The sequence below is a fragment of the Clarias gariepinus genome, chromosome 18, assembly GCF_024256425.1.
Source record: "Clarias gariepinus isolate MV-2021 ecotype Netherlands chromosome 18, CGAR_prim_01v2, whole genome shotgun sequence".
NCBI classification, from domain to species: domain Eukaryota; kingdom Metazoa; phylum Chordata; class Actinopteri; order Siluriformes; family Clariidae; genus Clarias; species Clarias gariepinus.
The window spans coordinates 19607844-19617602 of record NC_071117.1 but is presented as its reverse complement, the minus strand read 5'-3'; the positions used below and the strand labels follow the sequence as shown (position 1 = coordinate 19617602).

Below are 9759 nucleotides of genomic sequence, written 5' to 3'. Positions count from 1 at the left end.
TCACAAATGCTTTGCTGCAAACCTCGGTTGTAACAAGTGGTTATTTCAGTCAAAGTTGCTCTTCTATCAGCTTGAATCAGTCGGCCCATTTTCCTCTGACCTCTAGCATCAACAAGGCATTTTTGCCCACAGGACTGCCGCATACTGAATGTTTTTACCCTTTTCACACCATTGTTTGTAAACCCTAGAAATGGTTGTTTTAGGAGATTGTCTTGACCAGGACTACACCCCTGAATGCATTGAAGCAACTGCCATGTGATTGGTTGATTAGATAATTGCATTAATGAGAAATTAAACATTTATTGTTCCTAATAATCCTTTAGGTGAGTGTATAGCACCACTCAGCGGTAAAAGCCAGAAAATGCACAAACCCAAATGCTGTCACCATGAGGCGCAAGCGGTAAAACTAGAGTACCGCTTGAGTACCATCTGTATAAAGAATTAAAAATAAAGATAGCTAAAAGCCTAACCAGGCTTTCGAACAGTAGCATGGCAACTTGAACCACGTACACCAAGTAAATAACTCCAGCCTTAAATACCATCTAAAACCATTCCGATAGGCCATCGTGGGTGACTAATCACCCACCCATAAGCTAATAAAAAGGACCCATCACCCACATTGCCACAATCTACCCAGAGCTCTTAAATCGTCGCACCTAAGTAACCTAAGCCCAAGGCCTGAACAGTACGGACATGGAATTGGACAGAGCGTCAACAGCCTCAACACTTACCACCCTCCCCACTGCTCTAGGAAGATGGTTGCGATTTAAATGATGGCCAGCAGTAGTTCGCCTTGTGCGTCTCACTGCCCCATCACCATAAGATGGACCTAAAGGACAAGGATTGATTATAGGTAATTGACTTACAGCGCCCTGCCCTGATGGTCCGGGACCCAAAGGGGCCTCAACCGCAGCATCCAGCCCAAACATCAATGAACTGGGGTCTGCCAGAACTCGGCCTTGACTTTTTGTCTCAATAACAGCGGGCAGAGTCTCCGGTACCACCCTAAACCGGTCAACTTCCTTAAATAAGGAAGGCTCCTTTGGCAATGGCTCCTCAATAGCTGGTGACGTATCCTCTGGAAAAGATGCTGAGGATTCCCCCCTACTCTTGCCTTTAACAGTGAGAGATGAACATGCTTCACCCTATTCGCATCATTAACTGTGCAATGGTGTAAACTGAGCCTCCTGTTCCAGGTGCCTTTACTACCTGGTACACTACTGAGCTCCAGTGGTCCTGAATCTTATGACGACCCTTTAGACCATAGTTACGAAGATAAACTAACTGGCCTATACCCAAGGGTACATCCCGGGCACAAGAGTCGTGCCTCTCTTTACGATGTTCTGCAGCTAACTGTAACTGTTCCCGGGCCCTATCAAAAGCCACCTGCAGTCTTGTCTGATGCTCTAACACCCAATTGTTAACACTACCAGGGCCCCTTTCCTGACCACGCCTAAGAGAAAATCAACTGGCAGTCATGGTTCCTGCCCAAACATTAGAAAATAAGGGGACTCTCCAGTCACTTGATGGGGATTTTGTGTTATAGCAGTAAAGTAATTGGGGAAGTGCAAAAACCCAATCATCCTTCCCCAAACTGGGCAGGTTGCGCAACATCTGATTGAACGCTCACACTGCCTGTTACCTGCAGGGTGCCACGAGGTAGTGTGAGACTTTTCCACCTGGTACAAGCTACATAGCTGCTGGATGAGGGATGACTCAAAACTACGGCCTTGGTCCAAGTGGATGCGAGCAGGAACAACAAAATGGTAAAACCACTCAGACACCAACACCAGAGCCACAGTTTCAGCCCGGGCAGTGTGTCCTTGGCAGCCTGACATCTCTCGCACTCACAGCACCACTGAGCCACATCTGCTGTAAGGCCTGGCCAATAACAGCGTTGGCGAACCAGCTTGAAGTGCAGTCAATTCTTTGGTGTCCATGCCCTTGGTAAACTCTGGCCAAAACCTCACCCTGCAAAGCAGACGGAAGAACCAATTAAAGGATTTTCTTACCTCCATCTGGCTAAAAAACATGACAATACAACACGCCTGTTGTCAGCCTGTTGACATAAGCCCAGGTCACTCCCGAACTCAGGCAACATAGAGACCACTGCCTGAGTCTCTGGTGGATGCACCTCCGCTGCAAACACCTGCTTAATAGTAGCTGGCACCTCGACTCCTGGCAACAGTGCACTTACCTCCCACTGGCCGGAAGGATCCTGCCTTGAAAGGGAATCTGCATTTTTATTACTCCTACCTGATCGATACTTGATGGTGAAATCAAATGCTGCAATATGGGCAGCCCAATGTTGTTCAGTAGCAGCAAGTTTAGCTGTTGCCAAATGGCTAAGGGGATTATTGTCCATGTAGACAATGCACTTATGGCCCAACAGATAAACCTTTCGGTTATGGCCCACTTGAGCGCCAAAAACTCCAACTTCAAAAGCTAAAATAAACCATCTTACACTCAGTGGGCCTGAGACTTCAGCTGGCGTACGCAATAGGTTGCACTCTCTCACCCTGCTCCTGGGAGAGGACTGCCTTTAAGCCACCATAACTTGCATCCACCTCTAAAATAAATGGCAGGGAGAAGTCGGCATAGGCCAACACTGCAGCTGTTGTAAGCCTGACCTTTCCTCAAAGCTCTGTTGGCACTGTTCTGACCAAACATTAGAAAAGCTCTTATCAGCCTGTACCCGGGGCCTGCCAACAGCACACTCAGCCACCGCCTGGTGCAGGGGAGCCACCACCTGTGCAAAGCCCTGCACGGAATGGCAATAATACTGTAGCTGGCAAATTCCCAGGAACGAGCGCCATTCAGACGCACTAGTGCGACACCGCCACTATGAAACTGCCGAAATCTTACTAGGGTCAGTGGATATGCCCTGAACAGAAATAACAAGACCTAGATGCTTCACCTCCTTCTGGAAAAACGCACACTTTGCCAATTTAGCTCTATTTCTTTTAAGGACAGGGACCTGGTCACTAGCCGAATCCATAGTGGAAAACCACCTGGCCTCCGTCAAAAAATCGAGTGACTTCTCAATGCGCAGGAGGGGAAAAGCATCCTTCCTCCTCTTTGCAATTAGTTGACGTTAGTCAACACACATGCTCATCCTTTTTCCGGATGAGCACTATGGGCGATGCATATGGACTACAGCTTTTTCTAATAATGTTGGCTTCCAGAAGCTGGTTGATATGCAACTTAATTACTGTATCCAGCAACGGAATTTCATTTGAAATCAAATCTGTGCAACCCAGATCACCCTTGTGAGCTGAGAACACAGACTGATATTGCCTCAACAAAGCCCTGACCTCACTTCGCTCTTCCTGAGTCAAAACAGACAAATCAACAGCTTTAATTTGATCTTGGATCGCGACTTGAGAATGCATTGAAACCTTCACTGGCTTGTCCTCAGTTATCCCAGCCGGCAAACTTACCACCTGAACACTATTAAGTGTTCCTAACATCATTTCAGCATACAGCATTACATCTATGGTCCCTACATTGACCATAGGCAAATAAACTGTACCACGGACGACTCTAACAGGCGCAGGCGAAGCCAGCAGTCTTGCTGACAACCCGGAAACTGGAGGCTCAAACAAAATGGTGTGCGAATGGTGTGCGAATGGCGTGCGGCTGCCCTATGGATGCCATGATCCCCCCTTCCTGCCAGAAAGTGTTTATCAGTTAAGGAGTGTTGGGGGCTTCTGTACTCGATAAGTCATAGTACACACACACACAAAAATAACACATGATACAAAAAATATACAAAAAATATAAGCAGTGAAAAATACAGTATCCTGTAGATAATTCCTGTCCTGCGTTAACAGGCACTAACCTCCTGGAACTGTTTAGTTCTTTTAGTATTGTTTTCAAGTGTGAATGTTTATGGGGATTTAATCTGTCCTTGCTGCCTTATCTATTCATAGTTGTGATAAATAGTTAATGGCCCATCAGATCTTTTATGGGGGAACATTATGCTGGTTAAATGACTAAAGAAATACTGATCCGTATTGGCAGATATTTGTTCCAGATATTATGCGCTATTAATCGATTTGTTATATGCCAATTTTTGACTATCAGCGAAAAAACATTAAAAATATAATGAAAACAAACCCAAGCAGAAGTTACATTTGAAGCTTTACTTTGCAGCAAAATATTATCTACCAGTCTATTAAATGGAAATAGATAAAATACACCGTAATGTAAAATACTGTACTGTACATAGCCCGCATTTGTATTTAGTACCTACAACGATCGGTATACTGTAAATAAATTACAAATGTTACTGTGTCTTTAAGTATTATTAAGGATTATAAAGGATGTCTTGAAAAATATTGCAATAAGTAAGTAACATAGCATTAGCATCATGGGTTGTGTATTAAGTAATTTAAAAATCTGTTTTATTAATCGTTTTTTTTTACCACATCATTTATTTATGAAACTATGTTGACAATGTAAGTACTGCCTAAATTCAAATTCAAATTAAAAATTTTATTTGTCACATACACAGTCATACACAGTACGATATGCAGTGAAATGCTTATACGACCGCCAGTGACCTTAAAAATATAAATAAAACTTATTATAAGAAATAAAATAAATAAAAGAAATTAAAAGAAATACGATAGAAAATCAAATTTAACTAGGATAAAAATTGAAATTAAAATTGAAATATACTGTTCATAAAAATAAAAATAGAAATATACTGTACATAGAACATTTAAAAAAAAAATTAATTTGGTGAAGAAAGATGGTGTGCAAATGTCCATAAAAAGTGACTTATGAAGGTGCCTTATTAAAGTGTTATTAATTAAATGTTACCTTATTAAAGGTGCCTTATTAAAGTGTCTTTGTGCAAAGGTCCAAAATGGAAACATAAACATGTAAGTGTAGATGTGAGTGTAGATTGGTATGAATGTGTCCATAGGGTCCATGGATGGTAAAAGATTCTGATGCCAAAATCTCTCTGTGTTGGTCTTCGCGAAGCGGAAACGCTTCCCTGACCTCAACAGAGAGAACAGTCCATTGTTGGGATGGCTGAGGTCCTTCACGATCTCTTCACACCACTTGGTGTAGATTGAGTGCAGGTCAGGGAGCTCGGGTGCGGATGATGCGCTCAGCTAATCGCACCACCCTGTGTAGAGCTCGTCTATCCTGCATGGTGCTGTTCCCGAACCAGGTCGTGATGTTTCCCGTCAGGATGCTCTCTATAGTGCACGAGTAAAAATTCCTGAGCAACTTGGAGGGCAGTCTAAAGTCTTTCAAGCGTCTGAGGTGGTACAGACGCTGCCGAGCCTTTTTTACCACGATGTTGATGTGACAGGACCATGATAGGTCCTGCGTGATGTGAACACAGAGGTATCGAAAGCTGTCCACTCTCTCCACTGGGCTTCTGTTGATGACTGGTAGTTCCTCTCCTGCTTTGTACAGTCCACTATTCGCTCCTTTGTCTTGCTGACATTCAGGAGGAGATTGTTCCTCTGGCAACAGTTCTCCAGATTTCCAATCTCCTCCAGGATGGCCGTCTCGTCGTTGTTTGTGATCAGGCCTACCCAGCAGTGTCGTCAGCAAACTTGATGACGGCGGTGGAGCTGGTAGTGGCCACGCAGTCATAGGTGTACAAAGAGTACAGCAGGGGGCTCAGAACACAACCCTGGGGGACTCCAGTGCTGAGAGTGAGTGAGGCTGAGACAAGTCCGCCCATCTTTACTGCCTGTGGTCTGCAAGTCAGAAAATTTGAGATCTATTGACACATACAGTAGATGAGTTGAGTCCCAGGTGCTCCAGCTTGGTGGTGAGTGTGGAGGGAATTATGGTAGTAAATGCAGAGCATTTTAACATAATACCCTTTCCAAGTGTCCAGGTGAGTAAATGATGTGTGTAGGAGATGGGAGATTGCATCGTCTGTGGAGCGGTTTGGGCTGTATGCAAACTGTAGAGGGTCCAGTGTGTTGGGTAGTGAAGAAATTATGAAGTCTCTGACCAGGCGCTCAAAGCACTTCATCACTACTGAGGTGAGGGCTACAGGGGAATAATCGTTGAAAGAAGCAGGATGAGATTTCTTCGGGACAGGAACAGTGATGGACTCTTTGAAGCATGTGGGGATCACCGACTGAGATAAAGAGATGTATCTCTGTGAACACAAGTGCTAGCTGGTCTGCGCAGGCTCTGAGAATACGACCTGAGATGCCGTCTGGTCCTGCTGCTTTCCTGGTGTTTACTCTCTTGAAGGCTCTCCTCACGTCAAGCTCGGAGATAATGAGCGCGCTACCGGTGCTGGCAGTGTCTTCCTGTCTGCAGCCGTTAGCGCCGCTAGCATTAGGTGTTAAGCTCGTCTGCCAGAGACACGTCCGCGTTCGTCATACCGGATGTTGGTGTGTTGGTATGTTATTGTCCTTAGTCCCTGCCACAGGCTCCTAGAGTCACTCTGTTGAAATCGTGACTCTAGTTTTCTCCCGTAGCGCTGCTTCGCCTCTTTCACCGCTTTCCGCACGTTATACGACGCAGCCTTATATGGTTCCATGTACCCCGACACAAGTCCCGTGTTGTAGGCAGCGGTGTGAGATCTCAGAGCATCGCTGATGGTTTTATCCACACACGGCTTCTAATTGGGAACCGTTCTGATAGTCTTTTTCTCTACGGTATTATCCGCTAGTTTCCCGATGAATTCCACAACAGCTTTCGTAAACATCATCGGAGCTGTTTCTGAACATGTCCCAGTCTGCATGATCAAGTTTTGATCCCGATTGGTCCGTCCAGCGTGCAACCTCCCTCTGAACCGGAACTTCCTGTTTCAGCCTTTGTTTGTATTTTGGCATGAGGAAGATGGCGGCATGGTCAGATTTCCCAAACGGTGGACGAGATTGTGCCTTGTAGCCATCCTTGACTGTAGTGTAGCAGTGGTCCAGTGTCCTTTCGCCCCTGGTGGGGCAGGAGATATGCTGATAAAAGTTTGGCGCTGCACGTTTGAGGTTGGCACTATTAAAGTCCCCCGCCACAATAAGCGCAGCGTCCCGGTGCTGTGTCTGGTGTTGTGTGAGTGCCTCATACAGCTCGAATAAGGCAGTGTCTGTGTTTACTTGTGGTGGAATATAAACGGCGCTGATTATGACCGATGTAAACTCTGAGGAAGGTAAAAAGGACGACACATGATGGGCAGTAGTTCCAGGTTTGGTGTGCAGGAGCGTGTAAGAGGAACAACGCTGGCGCTGTTGCACCAGCTGCTGTTCACTATTAAACACACTGCCTCCCCTTGACTTCCCTGAGTCTCGTGTCCTGTCCATGCGGTGAACCGAGAAGAACTCCGGCCGGCTAGATGGCGTGGTCCGGCACCGGTGGGTTTAGCCATGTCTCGGTGAAGCAGAGGAGATTGCAGTCCCGAATGTCTCTCTGGAACTTTATCCTGGCCCAGAGGTCATCAAGCTTGTTTACCAGTGACTGGTCGTTGGCGAGCAGGATGCTAGGCAAAGGTGTGCGGTGTGCACAGGCTCTCAGCCTGTTCCTGACGCCGGCTCGTTTCCCTCGGGGCCGCCGCTTCGCGTCCTTTGTTCTCCCTCAGAATCTCACTTGGCCAGCTCGGATCCGGAGTTAAAAACATCGAATTGTGAGTACATTGTATACCAATAAAAACAAGAGTGTCTCTATTATACCTAATGTACTCAATGGTGATGATTTGACTGGTTTTAAAATGCTGAAAACTAACTTAAAAAACAAAAACAAAGAAAAGGCGGTCGGAGCAGTCGTGACGGCAGCCGACCTCACCGGCGCCATCTTGATCAATGACTATATATTGAACATTTTGTTTAGGGCTGCCTGGACACTGCAGTTAACAGAAGCAGTCAATGCTCCACCTGGTGGGATTTTACAGCATTGTAACCATCTTTTTAAAAAGCGCATGGCGGCGTTTATGGGGCGGGGCATCGTTAACTGCATCATCGCGGGGGATCACATTCCGTGCAAGGAACGTGCATGGACTTGTCATGGTTCTGCCATGGACCTGCCATATTCCAGCCGGCTGTTTAAGGTGGCTCCCACGGTATATAAAGATGAAACCTTTGTTCCTGTGCTTCACTGGAACTGTTCGGCCATTATTAGTTACTTGTTCATATACTGCATTCATTTTGGGAGCTGAATGACAGATTGGTTTCGGGATTTGTCATACGTAAAAGTTCATCAAGTGGAAAAATATTTTGCCAAATACACCAGTGGTAAAATGACCTTTTGGATAAAATTAAGTGGGGGGAACTATCTTTTGTATCTTGTGTATTTATTATTCACAGGGAAATAGGATAGAACCTTCCTGCAGTTCTCCGCTTGGTCAGGAGGGTTTATGCCAGCAATAAAAGAGCATAAAATCACTTTGTTTATTAAATATGCTTTGCTGACTAAAGAAGAGACAAGTATGAATATTTTATTGTCCCTTGAGTCGTTACAGTATGGCTCTGTGTCATTTCTGTGTCTTAAGGTGGCATAGAACAAAGGGCTATATTTACGCCTAGTACCTGCCTCAGGGCCATGGCACTCAGCCGGAGAATAGTGAGTATTCCCACACCTGCCTGGGGCCTCACACCCTGGGCAACTCTGAGAAGAATAAAGCATAAAATCCAACCCCTACCCAGGAGGATGCTGTGCATCGAGGTAAGCCCCACCAGAACTAACTGATAATGCTCCACCTCCCACACAAGCTCCAGCTCTTTCACCCACAAAAAAGTGACATTTCACGTCCCCAGAGCCAGCTTCTGCTGCCCGGGTCTGGTCCGTTGAGGCAGACCCGGTCACCAGGCGTTTTTTTTTTTTTTTACCCATACTTAGTCTGGCCCCTCATCCTCATTGCCTTGGAAGACCCTACCAGGAGCACATGGCTCCAGACAACACTGCTCCCAGGTTCTTGAGGGCACACAAACATCTCCAACTCGATAATGTGATGATGCTTTAAAAAAATCATTGAAATCTGTTAAAAGAAACTCGCAGTGACAGTAATGTCATACCACTTATCTTAGTTCATTTTTCTTTACCAGCACCCCATTCTGTGGTTTATTTCTTACATATACTTTGCCAAATAATATCACTCAGAAGATCTAATTGTATAAGGAAAGGCTTGTTCTTATTTATAGAGGTGGTAGCCATGATAATTGCTTTAATGATAAGTGTTAGGACTGTTTATTTTACCATTTATATGAATGGAATGTTGTGTGAAGGTGTTAAGTAGAACAAGTGGATTTTTAACTGAGTTCTGGGCTTGCAATTGTTCAATTGCAAAAAATAAATAAAACTAAAAGCAACTCATACAGAACCAGGTCAGCGACTGACTCATGTCATCTCTTTGTGCGATCAAGTTAATAAATAAATATAATAGTGGCAATAAAACAAATATAATAATTCCCATGCTGTACCTGCATGTTATTTCAGAGTATTGTTTAATGTTTGATTTTTCCCTCCCTGCCATAAATGTTTATTGGTCTAATCTGGTTCAATGAAAAAAAAAAAAACATCAGTAATAAAAAATAATGTTAGTATCTTTTCAAATCTGTTAAAGTATAAAAAGTATAAAGTGAATGAAATGTTATTTTAGCTGTCCTTAGTGTTTGCGTCACTGAGTTCCTTTTTTTTTTTTTGATTTTTCTAAAATTCGTCCTGTCCCTAGGGTGTGGGAGATAAATAGGATATTTAAAGTGGTATAATTACTATCAAATTACTACCAGGAAAGTCCAAAGAGGACATAAAGGACAGACATTTAGCTGTTTTACTTTTGCT

At 44.5% G+C, this 9759-nt stretch overlaps 1 non-coding gene across 1 annotated transcript; it reads left to right on the top strand.

The window, feature by feature from the left end:
- Positions 1-8418: 8418 nt before the first annotated feature.
- LOC128507102 (small nucleolar RNA SNORA17) lies at positions 8419-8540 on the top strand. Its single transcript, XR_008355780.1, has one exon. It is a non-coding gene; the product is annotated as a small nucleolar RNA SNORA17 (small nucleolar RNA).
- The last annotated feature ends 1219 nt before the right edge of the window (positions 8541-9759 follow it).